A 19,337-nucleotide genomic window follows, 5' to 3' on the forward strand; every position below is an offset into this window, starting at 1 on the left:
ATGGCTATTTTACCTCATATCTGGCTTTAATTGATTTTATCTGGGTCTAGAGTTCCCTGTTAACAACAGCATTTTAGCATCTTGAGAGTTAAATTTATTTTTGTGTGCAATGAGATTGTTGTCTTTTATTATAGAACCTGATGATATTTGGGTTCCACTATAGGGAGCATTCATAACTTTGGCATTGTATTTACTTTGGAAGGGTATATGTAACTATTTATGTTTACATAGAATTTGGGGGTGAAGGATTGTGTATTAGCACTAAGATCATCAGGTTGGAAGGGGATTTTGAATTTAGTGAAGTCATCACTTAGTTTTAACAAATCAGTCTTTGCATAATCTGTGAATATTCAGGTATATGAGAATGCAACTGACATCAGTTGTAAGGTTTTTGTAATCTAATTTTACCAGAGAAGAAGTGACAACTGGTGGAGAGCAATGTTGTCCCATATTGTTAAGGCTAAGTCCAGAAATGTATTGTCCTTTTTTTGGGGTGTAGACTAGCTGGTCCAGGGTACTCATACTGATGAATTCCAGAAATTATTGGGCTTATGTGTTTGATTGTATAAATCTCCCAGTTAATGGAGGGACAGTTAAAGTATCCTGGGAGAATGGTGTTTGACTTAATGTATAGGGTCTCCATACTAGTTAGGGAAGAGATATGGGCTGAAGAGGACATAAAGGGGTCCAGTAGTTAGCTATGATATGAGAAGGGGCTTTGTTAGTAGTAAGTTGGCCATGAAGGAGTCCTTCTCATATCATAATATATTATCATGTCTAATATGTCTGGAGGAGAATTTTTGATTTAAAGGTGCTGCTTATTGTGTCATCAAACTAAATGGTACTGCTGACTGTAGTACAGCCACATTGTGTTTCTGGCTGTGTCATTCAGGCATATAGTGATATTGTGTCACACAGACTACAGTGCTGCTAACTTCATCATACATTCCCATGATGTCAATCTGTCATACAGGAATATAGTCATGCTGAAATGTTGACTGTGTCTCACATCCATATTGTAATGCTGACTGTGTCATACAGCCATACTCTGCTGCTGAATATATCATACAGTCAAATATCACTGTGTCATATAGGCACATAGTGCTGCTGACAGTGTCTTGTAGCCACAGGTTGCTGCTAACTTTGTCATGCAGTAACATGGTGCTGCTGACTTTCTCGTACAGCCATGTGGAACAAGTAAGTGTCATACATCCAAGTGGTGCTGCTTATTCTAACAAATAGCCATATAGTGATGCTGTGTCATATAGCTGCAGTATGCTACTGACTATAGTATACAGCATACATCCACATGATACCGCTATGTCTCATATCCATGTGGTGCTGTTAGTCACATACTGGTAATCATTGTGCAATACGCCAAATGGTGCTATTGATTGTGTTACACAAAACATAATGCTCCTCACTATGACATACAGCCACATGGTGCTACTGCTCCTGCTGACCATAACAAATATGCATTTAATACTACTAACAATGTCACACAGCCACACAGTGTTGCTAAGTGTATCATACAGTCATGTTATACTGCTGTGCTATACATACCAATGGTACCATTGACTGTGTCACACAAGAACATGGATCTGTGTGATCCAGTCATGCATTCACATGGTGCTGCCATGCCAAAGAATTGCATTGTGCTGCTCACTATGCAATAAGTAAAGTGGAGGTGCTGACTGACTCCACTGACTAATCACAAGATGCTGATTTTGTCATGCAGCCACATGGTGCTACCTACGTTTCATACATTTGCATGATGATGATGATGATGATGATGATGTGTCTTACGGTAGCATGTTGCTGAAGACTATAACACATAGTAACATGGTGTTCCTTACTCTGTCATATATCGATATGATGCTGCTGTTGATAGTGTAATACAACCACATATATTGCTGAAAATATTTTATAGTCACATGGTGCCACTTGTGTCATGCATCCACATGTGCTATTAAAATATCTTATAATCACGCAGTGCAGTTGACTGTGCCACTCAGTGACATGATTCCATTGTATAACCAATGTTGCTGCAGCATTATACAGCACTCAGTGCTACTGACTGCATGATACAATCACATGATACTGACAAAGCTATTATATGGTATAAGTTCTGCTTTTCATACAGTCATGTGATGTTGTTGACTGTGCTATGTAGCCATACTGCTTTTCTGATTTTTTTCAGTTACTTGGTGCTGCTGACAATGTCAGCAAACCACACTATGCAGATGAGCTTGTCATACAGTATATAAATGGTTGCTATCGTGTATCCATTCTGCTCTACTGACTATCATACAAAATGCCTTTGGAAGAATAGCAACATTACTAACATATACAAGAAAAAATGAGAGGTACAACTTACCATTCAAAAACTAGCCTAGTCATAAAAACAAGTCTAGGTTAAATGAAATACTAAAACTACTAACATTGCCAATCAGTTTTTTCAGATCAAGATATGTTTGTTCTCAAAGACTGAAAAACATAATATGGCACTTGTTTCTCTTCCATACTAAAGTTATGGCATTCCTGAAAGAAAGACCATCATAGACATGAGACACTGGAATACACAAGATCACAGGTAGATATATTGCTTCTTCATAGCTTTATCATACATTCTAAAACATACTTATTCATATGACTCATGTACTTGGTATAATAGACAGCACCTACATCCCTATTAAGACCCCGGTTCATTCAGAAGCAGAGAGATAAATCAACAGAAAGTGGTTGTCATCCCTGAACTGTCTGTTTGTATGTGCAGCAGATGGCAGCACAACAAACATCATGGCAGCACACCCAGAAGTGTCCATGTTGTTGCAATATGGAGGGAAAGTGGAATTTTATTTATTTGTAGTTTATTAACCAGGAAAGTCCATTGGGCCATATTGAGCCCTTTTTCAGTGGAGGCCTGGGGAGAAAAGCTCCAAGTACATTCAAAATTATTTTATCAGTTAATACAAGAAATACAAATAATATTGGTAGTTTATGCAATTATAGGAGAAGACGCTCTATGTCCAATACAATATTTGTTGGCAGTCAATACAATTATTTTACTACTTAGTACAACAAAGTATGTGCAAAGTATGAGCAGTTAGTACAAATAACAAATAATAGTGGCAGTTTATAGGTTCATAAGTTCATAGGTAGTTACTAGGCTATCGGCCCTGGGGCCTATACAAGCCCAGCCAAAAAGGTACCATTTTGCCACCCAAGAAAATTATTTTATACAATTATAGGAGAGGAAGCTCCATGTACACTACAATATTTGTTGGTAGTTGACACAGTTATAAGAGATAGCTGCAAGGTACATTCACATTTATTGGCAGTTGATACAATGAAGAATACTGTGAGAAAGGAAATAGGGGAAATTTAGGAGGGATGTGAGCAGGAACATTCCCAGGTGGAGGATAGATAAGAGTGTAGAAGGGACCTGAAGGCAGAATGATTTTGGGTGGTCCAAATGAGGGGAGGAAGTGAGTTCCATTTTCATGCAAGAGAGAAGGCTAATAAGGATTGATAATCTCTGCTTACTTTATTGCTAATAGAGTATGAGGGCTGCATTCCAGCAAGGTGACATACCTGAGGGAATACTACTGGGTAAGTACGGGAACACAACTAGAATGTAAGTCAAGAACATCCCTCTCAAGATTATCTATGATGACAACATATGCATTCACTCCCCACAACAGGTGACTGTGGTTATCCACTCAAGTCATGGCTAATGACCTTGGACAGAGAACCATCACACCATGCAGATGAGGACTACAATACACTGCATGCAACAGCATAAAATACCATCAAATGTGTGTTTGTTGTACTAAAGGCAAGGTTCAGATATCTGGACACATCTGGGGGTACACTGTAGTACACACCTGAGAAGGCAATACAGATGATAACTGTGTGTGCAATGCTGCACAATACCCTAACAACAGCACATGGCAGTCTTCTAGCTGCAGGTATGGATGAATTACCCCAAGAACCTCAGATATCTAAACAGGACATCCCACAAGTATCAGAGGAGGAGCAATAGGACACGGGGGGGGCAGAAGAGATAGGTGAAGGCAATGGAGGGTATAACCACAATTCCAGGCTTAGTTCAACACAGCAGCATCTGACCCACAACTTTGAGCCAAGACAAGCCACACATACAGATGTACACACATTAAACATTTAAATGTTGTCAAATGATGTGAACATCCTACAGAAGGGCCTCACTGAGACAGATGCCTGGTGTCAAAGCCGTGGCCTCAAGCTCAATGCCAAAAAGTGCATTGTCATCCCCTTTGGTAAAAACTCTGTACATATGAACTACCAGATAGGCAGCAGTCTACTTAACACCAAATGTGTGATAAGAGACCTTGGGACCCAGGTGAACAGTAGTCTCTCCTTTGATAATCACATTGCCACAGTAGTCAGGAAGTCCTTCTACATGGCACACCTCATCACAAAAGGGTTCTCATCCAGGAAAAAAGAGGTTATTGTTCCCTTCTACTCGAAACTCATTAAACCCATTATAGAGTACAATGCCCCTTTTGAAATGTACCTCACAAGACATCTGCAGCAGCTGGAAAGGGCACAGAAGTACCTCACAAGGAGGCTTACTGGCCTCAAACAGATGCCCTACACTGACCATCTCAAAAAACTCCATCTTTACTCCGTAACATATTGCCTACTGCGAGATGATCTCTGCCTAACATATAAAGCTATGTTAAACCCAGAGCTGTTGGACATGCTGCACCTAAAGAAATCCCAATCTCTCCAAGCTACATGCTCTAGGGACCTAAACCTTGTCACCACAATAAACAGGACATGCTGGAGGGATAAAGTCCTATCCCAGAGACTTCCCATACTCTGGAACAAGCTACCCATCTATGGGTTTATATTAAAAACACGAAAGTTTACTTACCCAAACACCTAAATGTCGACACATATTTTGCGAACTACAAATACACAGAATGCCCTAAACCACGAAATTCAAAAACTCGAAATGTCATATTTGCCCCATCCCACTGCCTGCTACATACTACCTACACACACAAACTAAATAAACCACATACAGACACTTAACCAAAACCCTACTTCTAACCCTAAACTAAACCCTACTTCTAACCCTACACTAAATCTTGCATATACCACCATGTATGCACTTAACCCGCACCCTAACCCTAAGGTCCGTAACTATCACAGACTTACTTTAAAAAGCTATACCCAAACAAACTAAATAATCCACACACATACACTTAATAAAACCCTACTTCTAACCCTACACTAAATCTAACATACATTACCATCTATGCACTTACCTTAACCCGCACCCTAACCCTAAGGTCCGTAACAATCACACACTTACCTCACGGAGCTATACCGCAGAAAGGCCAACCATGACGATTCGACATTTGGGATTTCGCACTACAGGACAATCAATGTTTTTGCGGTTTGATGAAGACATGTCGGCGTTTAGGTGTTTGGGTAAGTAAACGTTCATGTTTTTAATATAAACCCCCATCTATGTCAAGCAAAGTTCCTCATTAGCACTCTTCAAGAAAAATCTTGATGAGTGGATGGGAAATAGGAAATACACCCCGGGGATCACTTCTGTGGCTCTGCTTGACAGTGGCACAGGAAAATAACTTTCTTGGGTGGCATAAGCCAGGGAACCTTGTTGGCTAGGCTTACTTAGGCCCTTGGGCTGATAGCCTAGTACCTATCTATGAACCTATGAACCTATGTTCAGGTGTTGCTTTACCAGAACAGCACAAATTTCATCTGATGGCAATTACCCAATAGATGTACACACTGAGCATCAGACATAACAACATAATCATAACACATAACGTTATGAACATATACAAATCTATCACAACAGGGATCATCAACTCATGCTAGAAATGACACAGGTATGCATGCAGATTCATAGTGGTGTATGTGTGTATGGCAGCAAGGGATACACATTTGTGAAATATCTGTCCTAAACAGATAAACAACTCAGGACATAATGCAGAACTGCTGTCAATATCATAAGCAACATATATCAATGTAAAGTAGGGATAAACCATAATGTACTGAATGGAGCCACCTATGGTTAGCATGGCATCAGGCTTCTCAACAAACACAAACAGATATCATCAGTGGTCTACATAGCAATTATCATCACCACTTGGTAAGAATGACGCTACTAGATAGAGTAGATGAACTATGTTACTCTAATGCAGTCTAGGGTACCCATGCTGACAGCTCATACTATGATCTGGTCTGCTTCTACCACATATGGAAACATTTGTTCCAGGTTGCCCCACAGACTGATGGGGTGAAGCCAGCATGTGGAGATGAAGGAGTATAGCAGTGACTTGACTATTTGGTCATGACTACCGGGCCTACAAAAGTGGATGTTGGTTCACATTGGAGCATAGACATTGATGCCCAATGGGCAAGGTTGGTTGTGCTGAGAGGGTGCCTTCTTCTCCCATGTGGCAATCAGCTAAATGCAGTCAGGGCACACAGAACTCTGCTTGTACTATGGCACTGCTTTAGAACTGTAGAGACCAGAGATTCTACTGGCAGTGCACAGATAGCATACTTTAATTCTGTACAGCCAATGAACCCATTACCTCACCTTGCTTTGCTCCTGTCCTTCATGCTCCACTCCCAGCTCATATGCAATATGATCTATGGCATGGACAAGTGCACAGATATCAGATCCATGATGTTGCTGCAAACATTCATTTGCCTGTAAGATTAGGTGGACACCCCCTAACACCTGCCCATGCACACCAGCTGCACTCCTATGTCTACTGTGATGGGCAGTATTAGTGTGTTGTGGAGAAGTACAAACATCAGCAGCAGTCTCAACATGGATCTGTTGTTTGCTGCCCTCATAGGTTCATAGGTAGGTACTAGGCTATCTGCCCGAAGTCATTTATAAGCCTAGCCAGAATGTGTTGGCTTTTGCCATCCCCTTAGATTAGTTCCCTGTGCCTCTGTCCAGCAGAGCCACTGAAGTGATCCCCGAGGTAAACTTTCTGTTTCCCATCCACTCGTCAAGGTTTCTTTTGAAGAGTGTTAGCGAGGAGCTCTGCCTAATGTAGATTGGAATCTTGTTCCAAAGCATGTGAAGTCTCTGGGACAGGACTCTATCCCTCAGGCATGTCCTATTTATTGTTGTGGTGAGGTTTACATCCCTAGAGTGTGTGGCTCGAGGGGATAAGATTTTCTTTAGGTGGAGCATGTCCATCAATTCTGGGTTGGACATGGCCTTGTATGTCAGGCAGAGATCACCTCTGAGTAGGCGGTATGCAACCGAGTACAGCTGGAGGTTCTTCAGTCGAGCTGCATAGGGCATCTGTTTGAGGTCAGTGATCTTCTTGGTGAGGTACTTCTGTTGTCTTTCCAGCTGTTGCAGGTGTCTTGTAAGGTACATCCCAAATGGGGAATTGTACTCTATGATGGGTCTGATGAGTGATGAGTAGAGGGGCACAATGACTTCTTTTGATCTGGATGCGATCCCTTTTGTGATTAGGTGGGCCACATAGAAGGATTTTCTAACCACTTTGGCAATGTGATTATCAAAGGAGAGATTACTGTCTACTTGGGTCCCCAGATCCCTTATTACGTTTTCCGTATTTAGGGGACTACCACCTATGTGGTAGTTTGTGGGTACTTTGTTTTTTTCCAAAGGGGATAACTATGCACTTTTTGGCATTTAGCTTGAGGCCATGATTTTGACACCAGGTGTCAGTCTCAGTGAGACTCTTTTGGAGGATGTCTGTGTCAGCCAGAGAGTCAATTATAGCCCCTAGTTTGCAGTCGTCTGTGAACTTGGTCAGCCATAGCCCTCCTGTGCTAGCCTGTACCTCTGAGAAGTATATGCCGAACAGGAGAAGTCCTAGGCCTGAGCCTTGGGGAATGCAACTTGTAACTGGTTTAGAGTCGGACCTATCTCACACAACTCTCACCATGTGGGTTCTGTCCATGAGCCAGTTGGCAACCCATCTTGTGACTTAGGGGTTTATGTTCAGGCTGGTGAGCTTGTCTATAATACCAGAATGGGGAATGGTGTCAAAGGCCTTTGCGAGGTCAAGGTAGGCTGTATGTACCATCTTTCCCTCGTCTATAGCCTTGGTAACTGTCTCAAAGAAGTACACCAGGTTTAGGAGGCATGATCTGCCCTTAACAAAGCCGAACTGGGTAGGGTCCATTGTTTGGAGGTTCCCAATGTCTCTGTTAATGATTTCCATGATAATGCACTCCATAGCCTTGCAGACCAAGCTAGTCGGGCTTATAGGGCAATAGTTCCCAGGGTCTGTTGTGGCTCCACCTTTGTGCAGTGGAATAACCATTGCTGTGCACCACTCTGTGGGTACGTAGCCTGTGGACCGGCTGAGTTTGAATAGTGTGTTTAGGTAAGGGGTTAGTTCGTCTTTGAGCTTGTGTAGGACGCAGCCTGAGACACCGTCCAGTCCCATTGATGCTGACATTTTGGCTTTGGAGAGGGCTATTTTAACCTGAGTGTCTATGATTTCAGGGGCTGTACATTCTTCTGGTATGGTTATGGGCCCTTTTGAGGGTGAGAGGGAGGTGAAGTTTGCACTGAACCTGTCTGCCAGGATGTTGGCGATATCAGTTGGTTCAGTGTATTTTGTGTCATTCTGCACTAACTCCAAACAGATCTGAGCATTGCCACTTAGATTCTTGACATAGCTAAAGAATGCCTTGTGGTTATCTTTGGAGTCCTTGGAAATTTTTCTTTCGAAGCTTGCCTTGGATGATTTTATGAGGGATCATAGTTTCTTGCTGATACTGATCAGGGATGTCTTCCCTTCTTGGGATTTTACTCTTTTCTGTACTAGTTTCCTCCTTCTATTGTATAGCTTGTTTATGGCAGGGGTCCACCAGACTGGTTTCCTTTTCTTGGAGGACTGAGGCTTGGTTTTGCTTGGGATAGCATGATCCATGCATTCTTGTAGGTGCCCATAGAATGCATTAGTAAAGGATTTTGCAGCTTGGACAGCGTTATCCTTTAGCATGGGGACTTTGAAACTTTCCACATTGGTCTTAAGTAACGTGAAGTTTGCTTTTGAAAAGTTTTTCACGGTGGTTTCCTTGTCTGAGGGGTGGGGGTGGAATGTGGATATCCAAAGTGATTTGTTTATGGTCAGATCTAATCAGCGAGGGATTGACCTCCGCTGGGGAACACCTGTCACCCATGTTGGTGATGACCAGGTCCAATATGTTGTCACCTCTGGTGGGAGTGTTGACCAGTTGATCCAGGGCGTTGGAGTTTATAAATTTTAGGAAATGTTGGGCAAGAGAGTTAGTACTTGAGTAGTTCTCCCAGTTAATGTTTGGGTAATTGAAATCACCCAATATTAGGGTGTTTGGTAGGACCTTTATGTTTCCCAGTGTTTCCATCCTGTCTACTATCCAATGTCCCGTCATTATCAGCATGGCTGGACAAGTTTCTTTCTACATCTGAGGTTACAGCCACATCCACATGGCTGTCACCATCTTGACTGGACTGTATCACCATGTAACTGTTCTGTGTGCCAGGGGCCATGCTACTATACTGATACACATCAGATCCCACATCATGATCACTGGACCGGTTAATGAAGGATACAGGTAGTTGGTGTGCTAAAAGGAGAGATAGATGACACAGATTAGGACAATGCACTTACATCACTTGCTGTATTTCATTAAAGACAGACTTAAAGACATGTAACACGTATATCTCACTGCAGTGTTATGGATAATACTGACTTACCATTAGGCTTTGTCTGTGTATAGACCACAGAATCTACATAACAGGGAGTTGACAATTAGGTTACATAGCTAACATACATGACATATGTGATGAATGGAACCATAACACACACCTGACAAGTCCTTGTGGGAAGACAGTGTGGTAGAAGAGGGATTAATGTCAACTATTGTAGGCAAACAAAGTCAGCATTATTAATCACATCATTGCCAGTATGAACCATTCGAACAGTGTTGAAACATACAGCAGGTTTTACACAGACATACCACTTCTCTGTTCACTTAATGATGATGGAGTCTGTCCTATGATTTTATAGAAGGTCACAGTATTAATGGAGGACAACAGGAGTAACAGCAATGACATGTATGAAAGATAGGTAACAGCATGCCACTTACAGACTCCTGCTGTTTTGAGTCTGTGTGTTGTACTGCTGATCCCACAGTGGTAAAGTAAAGAGAGAAACAATACAATCATGTACGCAGGCAGCAGAATACTGACAGCATGACGTATATGACACAGTAACATGGACTGCAGATACTCATGTGACAGACATTGCACCTGTTGGCCAGATGTCCTTGTGTAGTAAAATGGTGGCATTAATGTCATGAATCACAGATCCCTATACATTGCTGCAAACTATGGACCTGGTGTGGTAACATTCCTGGTCTGTCTGTACTTGCTCCTGCACAGCTTGGGCCCCCACTGGATGTACCTGTAGTGTACAGTGTTAGGGAAATATCAGTATGACAGTAAACATCAGTGCCATGACATGAGACTGAGGCAATAACAGGTAGTGGTCACAGTAACACTGCACAGAGACACTCACCTGCCATTCCCTGGCGTTGCACAGAAGTAGATGGGTCTGTGAACATTAATGCAGAGAGCATTCCACATGTTATTGCACTGTTCTGCCTGTATTGCACTTGTATGAGTACATGTCATTGCACTTAAGTTCATGACCATCAGCATGTGTGGATCTGTGTGCACGATTCAATTATGTCGTTGTAAATCCAAAATAACAACACATGGATATACATACAAGAGCAATATACAATGAATTACTCTGTAGTCATCCATGTCATGCAAAGTAAGACATTCATGTTTGGAACTTCTGCTTCTATTCCCACCCCCAGGTATGCATCACTCCCCACTCTCTGTATGCAGGGAGGCAAGAAAGATTATAATCTCATGGGGGGGGTTCAATGGTGGGCCACCACCAATGGCATCCCTCAATCTCTCATATCATTGCAACCTGTTGGCTACACACAGGATCATGTCAGAGCAGCATCGGCGACAGGCATCATGGAATCTGTTGTGACCTCCAACTGCATTAATCACGTTGGTGATGGCAGCTCACACTTCATTTTCTATAATGTATTCCCTGCCTGCCCAAGACGTCTTTGTACATGTTACCAAAGAGCATCTATTATAATCTCATTTTCCTGTGGGGAGAAGTTGTCACCCCTAGGCCTGTTTGCCATCTGAAAGACAGTGATATGCACATGTTAATATTCATGTGGGGGTCCAGTTATGCAGATGATTATGTGGACAGCTTATGTCACCATAAACACTATGGGCAAGATTCACGAAGGCTTGCACGGAGTGTAAGAGACGTGCAACACTCCATGCAAGCCTCGCGATCCAGGAACAGCCCTAAGCTCCATGTAAGAGACCAGCTAAAACGTCTCTTACACGGACTGGGCGTGGACATGCTAAATACCTCACTTGCATCCGAAAGGTATGCAAATGAGGTATATTAGCGATCCACGAAGCAGAAACCAGTCCATGTAGGAGAAGTTTTAGCTGCAGAAATGTACTCAGTTGACAAATGAGTACATTTCTGCAAATTCCACAACGGAGCGATGTCAGCTCCAAAAAAAGGCTGCATATGACTCAGGCAGCATGCCAATGGCCAAATATGTGGCCATTGGCAATACAACCCGATGGCAAAATGATAAAATCATACACTGCAGCTCCGCGCAAATGGGCTGCGCTGTATAAAACCATAAAAAAGAAGGTTATAAACCCACAAATGTGGGTTTCATGCAATACATGGAATGACAATGCAGGGACCAGCAGACCAAAACCAACATGGCCACCGTGTAGTGGTTGCTAAGGGGGGAAGCTGAGTCTAAGACATGTAACTAAGCATTAGTAGGCAATCTCATGTAAATGAGGGTTCGGATACTGAATCTCACAGTCACATAGCAAATGAGCACAGTCTGAGTAGTGTAAGAGATACAAAAGGGGGAGGAATAGAGTAGGAGATAGGTGACATCACAGGGGGGGAATGGTAGAAAGAAATGCAGTTCATTGGAGGCCAGTGTAACATGATAGATGACAGGCACAGATCATGGAAAAAGGTGTGCCACTAGATAAGTCATGGAAATTCAAGAAATGGAAGGTGTACACTGTTACCTACACCAAAGTTTCTTGCTGGCCGTGCATGCGCACGTGTGTGCACCATGAAGCGCGAGTAGGACAGTGTGCACGCGTGTAAGGCAGTGTGAGCATGTGGGAGCGTGTTGGGAGATGTTTAACACTGTTTGCGCGGATGTGCGCACGTGTAAGGCAGGCTGAGTATGTTGGAGGCTGTTGGCAGACGTGTAACAGTGTTTGCATGGGTGTACGCGCGTTTAAACCCGAATAAGTAGATTCTGAACCGTGTGAGCACGTGTGCGCGCGTGTAAGCCACTGTGAGCGTGTTTCAGATAGTATGCATGTTGCTCCCCCCTGAGGAAACAGAGAGGAAAAAGGAAGCAACAGAATTAATAGGAAGCTAGCAGGGATAACTGCTGAAGCTAGCAGGTGAAAACAATTAGAAGCAGACAATTACACAGGCAGAATAGTAGCCCAGCCCAGCACTTAAAACTCTGCAAACAGTAGTGCAGGATGTTTCCATTAAGAGACACTGCAAGACAGGAGTAAGCTAATAGAAGTGAAAACTGAAAAAGCTTCACTCAGAGCAGAAATGTTAGGGGTTGCCATAGCTGTCATAATGAGACATAGGAGACTTGCTGAGGGTGGTGACAAGGCAGATGGTGCCAGACAACCCACAGTGAGGAGACGGAGAAGAGTGTACAGGCCCAGGGTCACCTACCACGGGTTACATGAGCTGGAGATAGTAGAGCGCTATAGAGTGGACAGAGAGCTCCTGCAGCAAATTGTTGAGCTGTGCAGGCCACGCCTCACACACAGAACCAACAGAGGGGAACCCATCCCAGTGGAAACCAAGGTATGTGTTGGCCTAAGAATACTAGCAACAGGTACCTTCCAGAGACCAACTGGCGATATGATGGGGATATCACAGGCATCAGCCTCCAGGGTACTACACCAGTTCCTGGATGCCATGTCAGCACATGTCGGTGATCATGTATATTTCCCCAATGCCCGTGAGGTATTGGCCAGCAATATGCGTCTCTTCCAGCAAATAGCGGAATACCCTGAGGTACTGGGTGCAATAGACTGCATGCACATACGCATCAAAGCACCAGCTGGTGAGCAGGGTAGGGCCTACATTAACCACAAGGACTTCCCCTCCATCAACTGCCAGGTCGTGTGTGATGCCCAGGGCATAATAATGAATGTGTGTGCTGGCTGCCCCAGGAGTTATCACGATTCCCACATCTGGCATTTGACGCAGCTGTACCAGACATTTGCCAATGGGGACATCCCACACGGACACCTAGTGGGGGATGCAGGTTATGCACTGGAGCCGTGGCTGATGACACCCATCAGAAACGCACACACACCTGAACAGGAATGCCATAATGAGGCACACGCACAAACACGTAATGTAATAGAGCGTGTATTTGGGCTGCTCAAGTCACGGTTCCAGTGTCTGGACACATCTGGTGGAGCCTTGCAGTACACACCAACTACATGTACCCAAATTGTCATGGTATGTGCTATGCTACATAATATGATCTTGCGAAAACAGCTGCAGCAGGACCAGCATAGGGCCGGGCCAAACAGCCCCCCACCATTGCCAAGGCCATCACAGGCAGAGCGTGACTCGGAGGAGGAACAACCTGAGCCTGCCCCAGTAGGCAGAAGGAGGCGTGCCCAGTATGCCCTGGCCTTGGCAAAGAGGCAACGCATAGCACATACACTGGCTCAGTAGGAATCCTGGGAATGATACCCCTCTCTGACTCACTCATATAATAACAGGGATGCCTAACATGACACAATCTGCTCTCAAACATGTACAGGGAGTGTAGTATGTGCATCCGACAGAGGCAGCCCTGCAGCACCACCTGAGGCATGATTGCCATGTGTTAAGCAATGTAGCACCATCTAGTATATGCAAACATGAAGACCCTGCCTAACATCTCACCCTCACCAAGCATGATGCCACACTATGAAGACAAGAAGATCAAGTACAATAATTGGCTGAAGTAATGCAGTCAGTCAAAGGGGAGCCAATGTGTTACAGGCTGGAAGATATGCGGAGTTTGACATGATGCACCACCTGCTAGGGGTGGCGTGCACCTATCATGCCATGCCCCATGGATACCGGCAAAGGCTGTTAGTACCCACAGCATGCCCTGAATAGGTAAGTCTCAAAACACAAACCCACCTTCATAGGTTCTACAAGGGATAGGAACCTAGATGTAATACTACCCCATGACAGATGTATAAACAGCAAGATGTGTGCAGTGTAAATGCACACAGTAAGGAGAATGTAGATACCAGTCCTGTAATAGAGAACTGGGCAAGGCTCACATCAGCACCCTAACACTACCAGGTCACACCTCATACTGTGCTGTACAGCCGCAAAACATGGAACAAGCTACAAAAGGAGGGTGACTAGCAAGAAATGGCAAGGATAACCACCCCCATGTTGGTACCACAACAAGAAGCAGCATGGAATAGCCATGGTCAAATACCAATGGCTAAAACTGCCTCGCAGTATATAGCCTGCTGCAGACCACTGTCCTAATACCAGGAACAGCACCTGGCCTATGTCGGAATACATGAATATATCAAGCCCCCCAAACCACATTATATTGCTTGACTGAAAATACCCAGACATACACCGGTAGCATTGTACTAGCACCAACACAGTAGGAGAAAATTACCCAGATTCCATAAACCAAAATGCCCAGGAACAATGTACTACTCCCACAAGAGGGTAAGCATACTGGATGTGATAATCAGCAACATGTGTACTGGATGGCAAGATGAGATGTGTACCCCTCACTGGTAAGACCAGACCATAGAGTAATCACACTGGATATACACACCCTGACCCCAGTCCCTGGCCAGAATACCACAGTGAAAAACATGTGTAAAGTATAGGTTGCAGCCCTCAAAACTGATGTTGAATCCACAAAAGGCCCTGTGCAAGTGCAGAATATGGGACACACCACAGAACATGTTATACAGGCATTCCATGAACACAGCCAGGAATGCTTGGAGTATGCAATCACAAATAACAACAACACACAATGCCATACACGCAGACATCTGGCATGCTGGCCTCCAGCCATTACCAAACCATGCAAGAGAATGAGGAAGTTATCACATGATAGAGCAAACATAAAAAGGGAAGTAATCACTGACCAGTAGTATGGCAACAACATATGTACACACATACAATCCACTAAGTCCAGCCACAACAAGTATAATCTGTGAATCCAGAGGCAATGTGATGCCAGTACCAAGTACACAGACAACCACAACACCCCCCAATAAATACAAACATATGTGATAGATGCATCCATGTATCCAAACCAGAGGTTGAGCACCAACAACTCAGTACTGTCAACACTAGTCAGGTGGAGAAGGTAACCACATACACCACAAACCCAGTCCCACATAGACCTACCACAACTGTAAACCAAACACATAAACACAGACAAATATTCCCGGAGGCCTTAATTACAAACACACCACACCAACAGAAGCCTCCAAAGTAGATCACAAGCAACCACAACCTTCAAACATAGCACATGCAAGGAATAGTACGCAAAGCTGGTGTGCCAAACAGTCACAGGCCCGAAGGAGAAACAACATGCCTGATACAGTCGTAATAGGTGTCTGTATAAGCAGACACACAGCTGTCCCACTCACCAGACTGAACAAGGGAAAGGGTAGAGTAAGCTGCTTGTAGGCTGCCACAAAATGCCACTTAACACAAGTATGCAGGTCACGCCAAAGCAAGCAGAAATATGATGCACTCAATGTCCATGCTGGTGTGAATTACCTGAGATGTACCTCCCTGGTCAACATCAAATGAGACATGGATGGTCCCTCCGAGTATGTACCCCAGGGCGGGATGACACTGGCTGTGTGCAGCATCCAACCCTCACTAAGAATGATGCCACAGTACAAACACAGAATGCTCATGTTTAACAGCTGGCACAGTTACAGCTGTCAGTCCAAGAGGGTGTAATGTGTGTCTGCTTGAGATGTCAAGCATGACAAGCCATGCTGCTGTTACAGGGATGGCTGTCAGCTGTTACCCATGTGCGTCTGGATACTGGATAAGGCCTTTGCCGCCTCCATAGAGCCGTATGTAGGCAAGGCCAAAAAGACTACCCACCACCCTAGAAAACATAACTGGTAGGAAACATAAGGGTAATGCTGACCAATGCCAGATGTGTAAACTGCAATATGCATGCCCCTGAGGCACTTCCCATTATGGAGAACATTGATGCCTGTCCAGTGACAGAAGCCTGCTGCAGGCCTAGTGATAGCACACCAGCACTACTAGGTTATACCACATATCATGTGTTATGGCCCCAACACCTGCACCAAGACATCAAAGGAGGGGGAGTATCCATCTGCAGCACAGACACCCATATAGCCAGGTAAGTGACAATGCACAAAGCAGTGGACACCATCCATGTGCACATAACCATAGTCAAAACTGCTGTACAGTCTGTAGCATGCGACAGACCACACTCTCACACACAAGAACCCCACCCAGACATCCGAAGACACTGGACAGTATGAATGTCCCACCAAATACCAGACAAGGTACACAAAGTACCACATAGGTGTCAAACCATTATGTATGCAAGGAGTCATCAGGGACCTAAGGACACAGGTCGACATTAATCTGTCATGTGACAGCCACAATGCCAATGTGGCTATGAAGACTGTTGATACTGGACACCGTATCATGAAAGGATTCACATCAACATCAACAGAGGTCACTGTGCCACTGTACTGTTCCCTTATCAGACCCATAATCTAGTACAATGACTCATATGGGATGTACCATATGTGACACCTGCAGCGGTTCGGAAGACCTCATAGTAACCCCACCAACAGGATAAAGGGTGTGAAATATATGTCATATGCTGCCTGGCTGTAGACACCCCAGCTGACTGCAGTCACACACTGCCTACACAGAGGCATTGTATGTCTGTTGTACAAGGCCATGTCCAACACAGGAGTAATGGACATGCTACACCACAGGAAATCAAAGCCATTTGAGCTGTGAGAGTCACAGATGTCAACCTCAACACATAATGAAATAAGATGTGCTGGAGGGACAGATACATAACCCATAGGCTCCCACACCCAGAAACAGGATCCCAATCCATGGTAGGCAGAGCCCCTCACTGACACCCCTCAACAGGAATATTGCCAAGTGGATGGATGACCGTACATGTATACTGGGGGTCCCCACTGTGTCATGACCAGACAGAGGCACAGTGAAGAACCTCATAAATGGCCATAATTGAACATAGCAAGGGGTGGCGAAAGACACACACACTCTAGCTAGGCTTACTAATGGCCTGGGGTGTCTAGCCTACTATGAACCCATGAACATATGAAGATACAAAACGTACAGGACACTAAGGATAATCACAAGGCTTACCCAACTGATGGTATGAACCATGTTGGGCATCCACAGATATGCTCCGAATCACACAGATATTACAAACAACATACCAAACACACACACATATTGCTAACATACAACCTGTCAGGTGCAGTGCAAACACCCCCCCCCCGAGTGCAAAATACCTATCCCAGCAGATGGTCCCCTGACATTGCAGATGCTGAGGTAACAGCCATCATCTGCAAAGCAGAACACACAGCAGCAAAGGTATGTGATGGTGTCCTGTGCTGAGGCCAACTTGGACCCCTAGAGTAATGGAATGCAAAATCACACTACTGGCCAATGTCAGCCTTACCACAGGATATGTACCCAAAGAGCAGTGTACAACAACAGTGGTCCATCACAACAAAGGTGTTGCCTGAATGGATACTCCAAACTACCACCCCAGGATCCTGACAAGCTTGTTCTGCACAGCTATGGAAAGGATCAGTATGTACCGCAGACAGAAGGCTAATGTGGACCTACTGATACTGGACCCTACACACTGTGGCTGTTGTAACTGCAGAACTGGCCCCTAAACATGTCTGACCCATTTGAAGCAGTCATTAAGGTCATTGATGAGGGCTATGTGGTCCACACAGCGTAGCTGGACCGTGCACATGCTTCTAGACAATACCGTACGTGTTCAGTATGGATATGTTCACCAGCTTAAATATACACCCCTATGTCAGTAGAGGGGTTGAAAAGCAGACCAAGGACAGAACTGACATGGTCAGACATGCCACATCCATGTCAGACTACAAAGCGGATATGAGTGGCATCCCACAAGGCCTGGTCTTGGCCCCCCCCCCGTTCTGTATACATGTCCCATAGGTATAGGCCAACATGGAAGGACTGTGACTGAGCATGTATGCAGAGGAGTACAAACAGCCCACCATATCCGACCCCCAGCTGACACAAGCAACCCACAAAAGGGCCACCTACAAACAGACAACTGTAGCCATAGCCATGTCAGCAAGCTAATCGCAGAACTGTGTATAGACAACCACCATGGATATAAAGTAAGTGCCCACAAATTACCACACAGGTGTTAACCCATGAGGTACCTAACATGTAATGTGAGGCCTGGGTACAAAAGGTGGTAAATATCCTGCACTGGACAAACATGTGGCTGTAGTGTTCGCAGAAACATGTACCATATACCCACCCAAACATGAAGGCTGGCAGATGTAGATAAGGGGAACTCACTCTGACTCTGCAGCCATCCTCCATCAGCATCACAACTGACTACAATAGCCCCTGTGGGATATACCGCAGCAGACACCTCCATCAACTGTAAAGTCCACAACAGTACCCCACCAGGGGTAGCAAAGAGCATGAACAGATGCCATGTGTTGCCTGAGTAAACAAACTGCAGCCCCACACACCGCCATCCTTCCCAGCTACAGGAAAGCTGTGCCTGATGTATGTAGCCATGTCCAACCTGGAATGAATGAACATGTTGCACCTTGTACAATCTGAATGGCAGTGAGCTATGCACATGAAAGACCTGAACCCCAGCACTGACATACATAGGACAAGCTGTACAGAATGATCCATAACACAGAAGGCACCCCCACACTTCAGTAAACTCCTGGTACAGGTCAGCCAGAGTGCCACATATCGACACCCCTCAAGAGGCATCCTGATGAGTGTATGGGAGATGGTAGGCTACCCTGGGTATCACTGTTATGTCAGAGGTAGACAGAGGCACAGTATACCAACCAT

The sequence above is a fragment of the Protopterus annectens genome, chromosome 12.part0 (assembly GCF_019279795.1).
Source record: "Protopterus annectens isolate FY-2018-M chromosome 12.part0, PAN1.0, whole genome shotgun sequence".
Taxonomy (NCBI): Eukaryota; Metazoa; Chordata; order Ceratodontiformes; family Protopteridae; genus Protopterus; species Protopterus annectens.